Source organism: Etheostoma spectabile, unplaced genomic scaffold, assembly GCF_008692095.1.
Source record: "Etheostoma spectabile isolate EspeVRDwgs_2016 unplaced genomic scaffold, UIUC_Espe_1.0 scaffold00008681, whole genome shotgun sequence".
NCBI classification, from domain to species: Eukaryota; Metazoa; Chordata; class Actinopteri; order Perciformes; family Percidae; genus Etheostoma; species Etheostoma spectabile.
In genome coordinates this window covers 1-11,164 of record NW_022603618.1, presented here as the reverse complement: position 1 = coordinate 11,164, position 11,164 = coordinate 1, and the positions used below count along the sequence as shown (strand labels likewise).

At 40.6% G+C, this 11,164-nt stretch overlaps 3 non-coding genes across 3 annotated transcripts; 1 reads left to right on the top strand and 2 right to left on the bottom strand.

The window, feature by feature from the left end:
• Window positions 1-423: 423 nt before the first annotated feature.
• On the top strand, window positions 424-505 carry trnal-aag (transfer RNA leucine (anticodon AAG)). The gene has a single exon. It is a non-coding gene; the product is annotated as a tRNA-Leu (tRNA).
• Window positions 506-1,766: 1,261 nt separating this feature from the next.
• trnap-cgg (transfer RNA proline (anticodon CGG)) lies at window positions 1,767-1,838 on the bottom strand. The gene has a single exon. It is a non-coding gene; the product is annotated as a tRNA-Pro (tRNA).
• Window positions 1,839-3,723: 1,885 nt separating this feature from the next.
• Window positions 3,724-3,797, bottom strand: trnan-guu (transfer RNA asparagine (anticodon GUU)). The gene has a single exon. It is a non-coding gene; the product is annotated as a tRNA-Asn (tRNA).
• Window positions 3,798-11,164: the final 7,367 nt, after the last annotated feature.

Genomic DNA, 11,164 nt, shown 5'->3' with positions numbered 1-11,164 from the left:
GAAAGAACATGCAGATCCCCCCCCTGTTTTGATCAATTGAGGTATTTCAGTGAAGTCTTTGGTCTTGGACAGTACCTTACAATCTAAAACTGTATATCCTATTGTCTCTGGAACAATTTGGCAGTTGGAGGGTAATGGCTCTTTACAGTGAATATGCAAAAAGATGTTCACAATTCAGTCCAGGTAAATGCTCAGCCCATATTCACACAGAACTAACCTACTTACTTAATGCTGGTTATAATATTATAAATCACTGCCAGAGAAAAATGACAAAGAGTGATGTCATTTTTAATAGTAATATTGGCAGTTTGTAATAAAGTGTTGGCTTTTTCCTTGCAAAGGTTTTTTTCCCAATAACATTTACAAGCATACCGTTAGTTACGGTGCCTGTGATTGTCACAATGTGGAGAGCTGTTACTTGCAGGTAGTGTGGCCAAGTGGTCTAAGGTGCTGGATTAAGGCTCCAGTATCTCTGGAGGCGTGGGTTCAAATCCCACCACTGCCATTGGCATCTATTACATAGCTGGAAGCCAACCAATTTGATGTCTTACAGCTGTGTCGTTTAGGCTGAACTTGAAGTAACTAGAATCATCCATCAATTACCTTGCTGAGATTGTTCCTTGTTAACCTGAGGTTCAACGATTGGTGAATCCTTCCTTTCCAGCACTTTGGAGTAGAAAATCAGCAAATAATTGCGATAGTTATCGTGATCTCTAATTGTCATTATCATTTTGGCCATAACCGTGCAGCTCAAGAGATTTTATCAAACCAGGTTGGGCAAGTAACCCTTCTGCTGACTTCTTGTAAAAAAGCAACTAACACAACTCAAGAAGCTACTGCGATGGCTAGGAATCGAACCCAGGTCAACTGCTTGGAAGGCAGCTTTGCTCACCACTATACCACCATCACTGGGCAGCACTTTTTTCACTTCAAATCTTGAATACATCTGGGTATTGAGACTGGAAATGCACTCTATCACTGAAAGTCCCTCCAGGGGGGTCCTGTGTTATCACAATCAACCGAATGGGAAGTTTCGTATGACAATGCTGGCTCCCTTCGTAGCTCAGTTGGTAGAGCGGAGGACTGTAGAGGCATAAAGCTGGAATCCTTAGGTCGCTGGTTCAACTCTGGCTCGAAGGATAAGTTTTCTTCAAGAGTTTCCCTTCAGGGATCAATCAAGAATTTCTGATTCTGATGTAGATATGGAAACCTACTTATTGACCCAAAAGCATGATACTTCTTGCCGAGACATAACATGAAACAAAAAAAAGAGGTGTGTAGATATGAGCGCAGAAATCCTTTCACGACAGGCTTTACGTGAGATTCATGAAACGTTCGTATCACACCAATCAGAGAGTAAGAATGATCGTACATTGATAAATGCAGCGGCTGAAAGCGACTTGATTTTGCCACTAAGAAGTGATAGTAGTATTATGATGAATTTGCCTCGCGTGTGACACTCTTTTCCATCATATTCATAACTAAACCAGATTATTCATCCATTCCTCTACTTAATGCAAAGTAGTCTCATCAAGGACCTAAAGCACCCGAAGTAAGAATCATAAACGTAGACCAATGAACAAGGAGAGTCCGTCCTGCTCATTGTTCCTCATATCTTTTCCCAGTTTTTTTCTATTGCGTGCAGTTTGAAGCAGATATGAAAATTGCCAACATGCTGTACTACAATTGTGCTGCTCCTAATCTGGGTTAATTTAACAATAAACTGATTTAAAGTACAGATTTGGTTGGAACAGCACCTTGCTTCAGGGCTCGTCCGGGAGTTGAACCCGGGACCTCTCGCACCCGAAGCGAGAATCATACCCCTAGACCAACGAGCCACGTAAACATAGCTTATTAGCAATTTTCCATCAAGTAAATGTGACCAGTCAGTGACTCGAAAGCCAACCGTAAGAAGTTTGTTTGGCATGAAGTTTTTTTATGGCTCCACTGCCAGACTGAGCTTTCTGATTATATTGGACTAAAGACTACTTTTGAAGCAAAACATTTTACCAACATTGGAACTTGAATTTTTTGTGTCAAAAGTGACAGCAGATAAGCCTAGTTTCCACCATCTATTGGACGACAGACTACTTTTGTCAAATTAGAAATTTAATATTGGTAAAAAAGAAATGCAGTTTGAAAGAGGAAATGCAGCTTGGATTTGTCACTGACTTGAAAGACTATGGTCAGGAAGATTGGCATGGGGTCTTTTCATGGCTCCACTGCCCGATTCAGCTTAACGATCTCATTTGACAACAGGAAGAATTTGATACAAAATATTTTACCAAAACAAAGACTTGATTTTGTCAGTAAAAAGTGAAAGTATAATATAACAGCTCTCCACATGACACACACAGGGACTGTGACTAACATTACGTTTGTTAATATTACCAGACATAAGGCCACGTGGGTTATCTCTGGGCTGCTCTATGGTCTTCTGCAGAAGGATAAGTCCCAGAGTTGGCTCACTCCAGGTCATTTAAACAACAATCATCCCTGGATGGACTTGAACCACCATCCTTTCAGTTAACAGTCAACTGCGCTGACCTATTGCGCCACAGAGACTGCGCCTGTCTGATGTTTTATGAGCGGGAACTCGATCTTTAAGCCACAAGCATTTGCTTTATGGCTTTTTGAGGTTGTGCTGCACATGTCTGCTTATTAGATTATCAGGCTATTTTCCTGTTACTCAGAATTTGGGGAAGCTGACTCATGTGGAAATGTAGAAGCTGGACGTGCATTGTATTGTTCTTACATGTCAATTGGATTCTGACTTTCAATTCAAATATTTGGCATCCAAGAAAATTTCAGAACTGATGATGTATCAGTCATTGTGCTGGTGGTTTCTTGGTCACAGCAACAAGCTTGATCATTGACATACAGTTGCACGCCACGTATCACAAAACTGTTGGGTGGGGCCTTATATGTTTGCTTGTTTTACATCAAGTGACCTGCAAACCAATGACTGCAAAGATTAATATGTATATGGCTTGCAGAACTGTACCTTCTAATAGACATAAGGCCACTTGGGTTATCTTTGGGCTGCTCTATGGTCTTCTGCAGAAGGATAAATCCCAGAGTTGGCTCACTCCAGGTTATTTAAACAACAAACGTCCCTGGGTGGACTTGAACCACCATCCTTTCAGTTAACAGCCGACTGCGCTGACCTATTGCGCCACAGAGACTGCACCTGTCTGATGTTTTATGAGCGGGAGCTCGATCTTTAAGCCACAAGCATTTGCTTTATGGCCTTTTGAGGTTGAGCTGCACATGTATGCTTATCAGGCTATTTTCCTGTTACTCAGAAATTGGGGAAGCTGACTCATGTGGAAATGGAGAAGCTGGACGTGCATTGTATTGTTCTTACATGTCAATTGGATTCTGACTTTCAATTCAAATATTTGGCATTCAAGAAAGTTTCAGAACTGATGATGTATCAGTCATTTTGCAGGTGGTTTCTTGGTCACAGCAACAAGCTTGATCATTGACATACAGTTGCACGCCACGTATCACAAAACTGTTGGGTGGGGCCTTATATGTTTGCTTGTATTACATCAAGTGACCTGCATACCAATGACTGCAAAGATTAATATCTACATGGCTTGCAGAACTGTACCTTCTAATAGACATAAGACCACTTGGGTTATCTTGGGGCTGCTCTATGGTCTTCTGCAGAAGTGTAAAGACCAGATTTGTCTCTCTCCAGGTTATTTAAGCAACAAACGTCCCTGGGTGGACTTGAACCACCATCCTTTCGGTTAACAGCCGACTGCGCTGACCTATTGCGCCACAGAGACTGCGCCTGTCTGAGGGTTTGTGAGTGGGAGCTCGATCTTTAAGCCACAAGCAAGGCAAGGCAAGGCAAGGCAAGGCAAGGCAAGGCAGCTTTATTTGTATAGCACATTTCAGCAACAGGGCAATTCAAAGTGCTTTACACAAAATCATTAAAACACAAGTACAAACAGTTAAAAGTCATAAGCATTAAAAATCAATAAGACACATGAATAGACAGTTAAAAACAAAATAGCACATAAAACACAAGAATAAAAGTTACAGTGCAGCATAAGAATTTAAAGAAATGAGCAGTCATTTAAAGAAAGGCAGCATCAAAAAGAAGGTCTTCAGCCTTGATTTAAAAGAACTGAGAGTAGCAGCGGATCTACAGTTTCTGGGAGTTTATTCCAGATATGAGGAGCATAGAAACTGAAAGCTGCTTCCCCCTGTTTAGTTCTGACTCTGGGGACATAAAGTAGACCTGTCCCAGATGACCTGAGAGGTCTGGGGGGTCATAGTGTAGTAGCAGATCAGAATGTATTTTGGACCTAAACCGTTAAGGGATTTATAACTAGCAAGAGTACTTTGAAATCAATTCTTTGAGACACAGGAAGCCAGTGTAAAGACTTCAGAACTGGAGTGATGTGATCCAGTCTCTTGGTCTTAGTGAGGACTCGAGCAGCGCGTTCTGAATCAGCTGCAGCTGTCTGATTGATTTTTTAGGGAGACATTTGCTTTATGGCTGTCTGTTAAAACATGAACAGAGACAACTTCTCTTTGTTGAAGCATTATTACAATCAAGCATCAGGATATACATTGGGGGGGGGGGGGGGGGGCTCTGCCATGGCTGTGTGTGGTAATAAAAGAAATCATAACATTGTAAAGGCTACCATACACAAGGCATAGGAATCATATATGCTAGTAAATAATAACAATAACCCAATATCAATTACATTATCTTAATGAGCAAGGACATTTAACAATGGCCATTATATCGAATCCGGCAGGTATAAGCTAGCTAACAGGTGTAACCTAGGTAACAGGTGAAGAACACAAACACATAACTTTTAAATTGCCAGAACTAAAGACCAATACAACAACAGTTAAATGAACTGACAACATCAGTTCTAGGACTTACAGTTCTCAAAGACGCACACAATCTCAGTTGATTATCCTCCGGACAACTAGTCTCTTGCTCTTTTCTCTCACAATCACACCTGATATACGACTTTTAGTACAAAACTAAAGTAACAGCCATTCGTAAAATGTGAGGAGTAAAAAGTGCAAATTGTAGTAGACTGCCTCAGTCTGTGGATCCTTATGGAGGAAGCTTGATTGATTGATATACCGCCTTATTTGTACCATAACAGAGATCTAATATGTATTAAACCAGGTTGGGCAAGTAACCTTTCTGGTTACTTCTTGACAAATAGAGTAAGTAACATCACTCAACGAAACTACTGCAAAGGCTGGGAATCAAACCCAGGTCAAGTGCTTGGAAGGCAGTTACCTAAAGCACCCTAAGTAAGTAAAAGGATTAATAAAGATAATCTTAGTCAATCTCAGAAACAGTTTTAAAAAACTGAAAATCTTCAGGGGATGTAGCTCAGTGGTAAAGAGCATGCTTTACATGTAAGTACCTGGCATCTCCAGCAGGTATTATGGTAGAGTCTTTAAAAGAGCTGGAGAAGATATTACCTCCTGTAGTATCTGGCTGGTAGGTTATAGAAACGTAGTGGTAGACTAAGACCTCCTGTTACACAAACTAAGCGGTGTGCTCTCTCTTTTATACCTCAGACTATCAGACAGCACAACAAGCACTTTAAATGTACATGTTTAGTCTCTATTTTACTGTATTTATGTACTTAAACTGCAGTATGTTTTTAGTATTATGCTCCAGTTTTTTAGAGGTGTTACAGCAAGTATGAGCACTGTAGTTTCCATTTTTATAGATAAAACTGGACATCTTATAGGTTTACTCTCAGCAGATGGAAACCTTACATCCCAGACACTTACTTTGCTAACATCCACAGACTGGAAATAGACTCAGTGCTCATACAAATGATGAGATTTAGCAGAGGATGGTTTCGATCCATCGACCTCTGGGTTATGGGCCCAGCACGCTTCCGCGCGCCAAAGACCGCCTATTCAGGGCCAGATCATTACTGCACTACTGTGGTAACTTGGCTCCTATCATTTGTGTTCGTGTTGTTGTATTCTAGTACTTTGTTTTTGTTTCTTTAGGGTATGATTCTCGCTTTGGGTGCGAGAGGTCCCGGGTTCAACTCCTGGACAAGCCCTGAAGGCAGAAGCTGTTACTTTCCTAATCTGAATTTAAATCAAGTTTAACGTTAATTAACCCAGATTAGGAACAATTAAAATTGTAGTACAGCATGTTGGCAATTTTTCACGTCCTGCTTCAACTGCACGCAACAGAAAAAAAATGGGAATAATAAGAGGAACAATGAGCAGGACATGGCTCTCCTTTTTCGTACATCGACTCTCTGCCTGTCAGAGATTTTTATTTTCTAATTTATTCAATCTATCTGATCCGTAGAACACAGTCCCCCCCGCCTCTGATCAACCCATATCGATTGCATGCTTAAAATAACATACAGGTTAAAGCCCCGCCCATTTCAAGACAACCCGACCCCTTCAGGATTACAGTTTTTTCCTATTGCTAACACACAATTTTGCAAACTAGTCTGGTTTTACTAACACAATTCACAAAACCACACACCCAAACTGCAAAATACCTCATATATCCTGCAAAATGAAGCACTGCAACCAAAACTACACATAGCATTATCAAAAATCAAACTTTAGCATGAAATGGCACACACTTCATCATATTACCAGATTTTTGCATGACCAACAACACACTGTTAGGCATAATAAAAGCACCCCCATCTTTACCACCAAAATGTACCGTAGTTTGCTGAAAATCACGTCAATCAACCAGACAAACATGTGCGTTTGTTTATGGAGTTTTGAGAGACGAGTGAGAAAACGGCTCCGACGAGAAAGTGGTAGATTATGATGAAGATTCTCCCTCCCAAACTCCTCACTATCTTCCACCTCAACGTCCCCGCCCCTCGCTGTCTAAATCCTCCTCTGATCGCCTCGGAGCCGTTTTCTCGCTCGTCTCTCAAACATTCAAAACAAACGCATATGTACGTCTAGTTGATTGACGTGATTTTCAGCAACCTACAGTACATTTTGGTGGTCACATGGCCAACAAGACCCGCCTCATGTGTATTTGAACCCATGACGTTTCTCTGCGCACCGTCTGAAAAGACCGACAAATACAAAATGCTGCGCCACGCAGCAGCCTGCGGGAGGGTCAGAGTTGCGCAACGCAGTAACTGGCGGTAGATGTGTCGTCGCGATCATCCGGCGCAAACGGGTTAAAACTAGAAACAACATTTATGTCTATGGAACATTGTTTGACTGACGCAATACTTTTCTTAACCCTTGTGTTGTCTTCCCGTCAAAATTGAAAATCAACACTTTTGGTGAGGCTTTGTGTGAATGTTTTTAAATTTTTCTTCAGTTTTGTCACTTTTTTTTTGACGTTTAACAATACATTACACCAACTTATTAACTTTTACTTTTTTACAGTTATTTTTTGGAATTTATGTCAATAAACCTCATGTATAGGAATTATACCTAATGTTTTAGTGAGAAAAGCAGAAATTAGGAATTATTTAGAATAAATTAAAGGAATGGATATTGATGATAATCACAGACTGGAATATGTCAACTTTTACTCAATACTATTTCAAAAACACTTCACATTTTTCTCCAAATGCTATAAAATTGAATAAGAAAGTAGAGATTTGTCTTGGCAAAGAGCGTTGTGTGAATCAATCATGTTATTTGGGTAATTAAAAAGAACATTGATATAGGACAACGGTTCATTTTGACCCGAGAACGACATGAGGGTCAATTATCTGCCAACACACATATTGTGGAGTTGCATTATGGGAATCCATGCATCCATTGTTGGTTAGTTTGTGATAATACTACTTTTGATCAATTATGTGTGGCCACCCCTCCATTTTTGTTGCCAGCCTTTAGCCAGCCGTAACAAATGGGGGATCATCCGGATTTTTAGTGCTGGGAAAGTTGTAAATGTAACATTTTCCCACAGATTTTTAGCTTTCACTGGTATCTGTAGGGGTTACCGTGTTGTCTTCATGTTGCTGGAACAGCTCTTCTCCAGTAAAGTAATTGGAACCATTGTCCCTGATAGGCATTAGCAATGAGGGGCACCAGTTGACCTTTAACCTTTTGTTTTAGGTTGTTGTTTTTTCTAAATCAAACTTGTATAGCCGCAGTATTGTGTAAGTAAGTAATATGGTAGTGTATGTGGTATTGTCCACACAAGCTACATTTCTCAAGCATTTATGAAGCTCAGCAGAGCTTTCTGCTGAGCTCTGGAATAAAACTGCTGAGCATCACTGACTCCTCAACAAACTGACAAACACAGTCAAACCACAGTCATGACATGCATGCTGCTCATCTGTGGAATTGAATCTGTCATTGAAGGAGCATGTTCATAATAATAGCAGTGTTTGTGTTCAATTAGTGAGCTGATTGATTCTGTGAAGAAATAGGTGTCAGTTATGGCCCATATTTTAATCTATATACTGTATATATACATATTTAAGGAAGGAAGGAAGAACATGTTGTGCATGCTGGTTATAGTGCATTTCACACTGACATACTCAGCAAAATGGCTCGTTCCAGACATTGCTCTGAGGAACAGAGGACTTTGATTAAAAAGTTGATATGAGAGGGGAAAACATATAAAGAAGTGCAGAAATTATAAGCTGCTCTGCCAAAATCATTTCAATGCCTTGAAATGGCATCCAACGCCTGACCGACGTGGGAACAACCAAAGGACACATTGACTGGCCAAGGAGAATGGAGCAACATTCTGGGGACTGATGAGAGGGAAACTGTTCTTTTTGGGTCTAGGAGCCGCAGACAGTTTGTCCTCCGACCCCCCTGCACTGAAATCAAGCCCCAGTCCACTGTGAAGACAGTAAAGCATGCTGGTTATGGGATTTTCTCATACTGTGGTGTTGGGCCTGTTTATCACATACCAGGATCATGGATCAGTTCCAATACATCAGAATACTTGAAAGGTCACGTTGCCTTATGCTGAAGAGGAAATGCCTTTGAAACGGGTCTTTCAACAAGAACAAGGACCCAACACCCAGGAAGGAGCAAGTCTTGGTTCCAGATGAACCAGATGGATGTTATGGAGCGGCCAGCCCAACCCCCGGACCTCAATCCCAGAGAACAATTGTAGGGTGACATCATAATGTTGTTTCTGAGGCCAAACCCAGTAATGCAGAGGAATTATGGGATGTAGTTCAATGGTCCTGGGCTGTTCACAGGTGACTCCGGCAACACAGATATGAAGCAGTTTCTCAGAAATAATGGTTATGAAACTAATATTAGTGCAGGATTCAAACCCTGACATATTTTTCAGTTCATACAGTAAACATTTGAGTTTGTAAAGAAAAATGCAAATACTGCTAATATTCCTTTTCTTCACTTCCTGTAAAAGGTATAACACAGACTTGATCCATGTTGGTCATGTTCTGATTTGGAAATGAATGGCCAGTGTTCCTAATGCATTGGTATTATGGAATTAAAAGCTATTCTAAGGATTTGAGCATTATTCATTTCTTTAAAAACACAGCTGTTATTCTGAGCACAACTGTATGTAAAGGTTTTGCATACAAAGGTGTAATGATTGGTTGAAAGGGGGGTTGCCTGAAACACCCCCCCAAAAACATGCATGTCCATTGATCTGCGTTTGTAGATAACAGACAGAGTGTGTGAGATAGTAAGGGGCATGGTGGAGAGAGCTAAGTAAAACCAGAAGAAGCATCGTTCAGCATGTCTGTGTTTAAGTTTCACTGCTGCATTACCATGGTTACGCTGTGTGTGTGTGTGTTGTGTGTGTGTGTGTGTGTGTTTGTGTGTTTAATAAAGTTTGGATTGAATATCTGCGTGGCCTTTTTTGTTTCCGGTCTAGACATGCTCTTTATGGAAAGACCTAGGAGATAAATAACATCCCAGAGTCCGGTCTAGACCTGCTCTTTATCTTTATGGAAAGCACAAAGAGAAAACTGATGTTGTGATTTAGCGCTATATAATAAACTGAATTGAACTTGGACTCTTCAGTCTGGAGTACCCTCTTTCCTTCACTCACCTCCTCCTCCCTGACACCTTTCCTCTTGCCCTCCTTCTTCTTTTCCTCCTCCTCCTCCTCCTCGTGTTTCTGCATGTACTCTGTGATAAGGTCCAGGTCCCAGGTTGTCTTGTGGCTCCCATGTTTATCCTCACTGGAAAGGTGAGTGCCGACAGAAAACATCTCCTCACACTTTGTTTTTAGACAATCCATTCTCACTCTAATTATCATTCCTGTTATTCCTTTTTCTATTTCTAAGGTTATTTGTGGTCTGCAACTTAGAGTCAAATTACAAAACTTTCAACTCTCAGTGCATGATACCATGCTGACACTTATTTGCAATATGTAAATATTAATATATCAGACCAAAACACCAAGCATTAATATTCTAGACTCATACTTACTCTGAGAACCCCTTCCATTTCAGCAGAAACTCTACTCTCCCTTCACCACTCTGCGGTCCAAAACCTTCTCCACCACATACTCCTCCTCCTCCTCCTTCACTGGCTGCTTCAGGCTGCTCCTCCTTTCCTGCTCTGGTCGCCACCTTACTGCTGCTGAGGCGCCTTTGGTAGACCCAACGGGTGGGGTGGGGGGGGGGGGGACATGCAGAGATAATGATACAAGGGTTAGAAGAACTAATGGGAGGTGTGAGTGAATTCTAGCTTACCATGTTTTGCTGTATTCAAATCAAAAGTTTTCTTCATGACAACACAGAACGTGTGTGTGTTTTTTTTTTAAATACAAAAAAAGTTATTGCATTTTCTGACATTTTTGTCACTTTCTCATGTATGGGTCCTTTTTAATGTTTTTTCCAATGTTGTTTGTTACTTCTGATGATGACATTTTCAGCTTATTTTGAAGGCCCATTTTTTGTGATGAAAAAACTGACAATGGGTCGAATTTGACCCGAGGGTTTACCATTTTTTTCTTATTGGACATGATATCCTAAAACATTTTTGCATTTTATTTTGGGATGTTACATGTTATGTTTGAGAACCTGTGAATGAAACATTTCCATTTTAAGGACTAAAATAAATCTCTAATGTTCACTTAGTTGTTTGCCTTTTTTTCTTTGCAGAGTAAAAAGGTTTTTGCAACTAAAAGGTACAAATGGCTTTGTCACGGGGCGGTACCTTAATGGGAACATGGTACCTTTTTCTAAAGGTACTTGGTTGT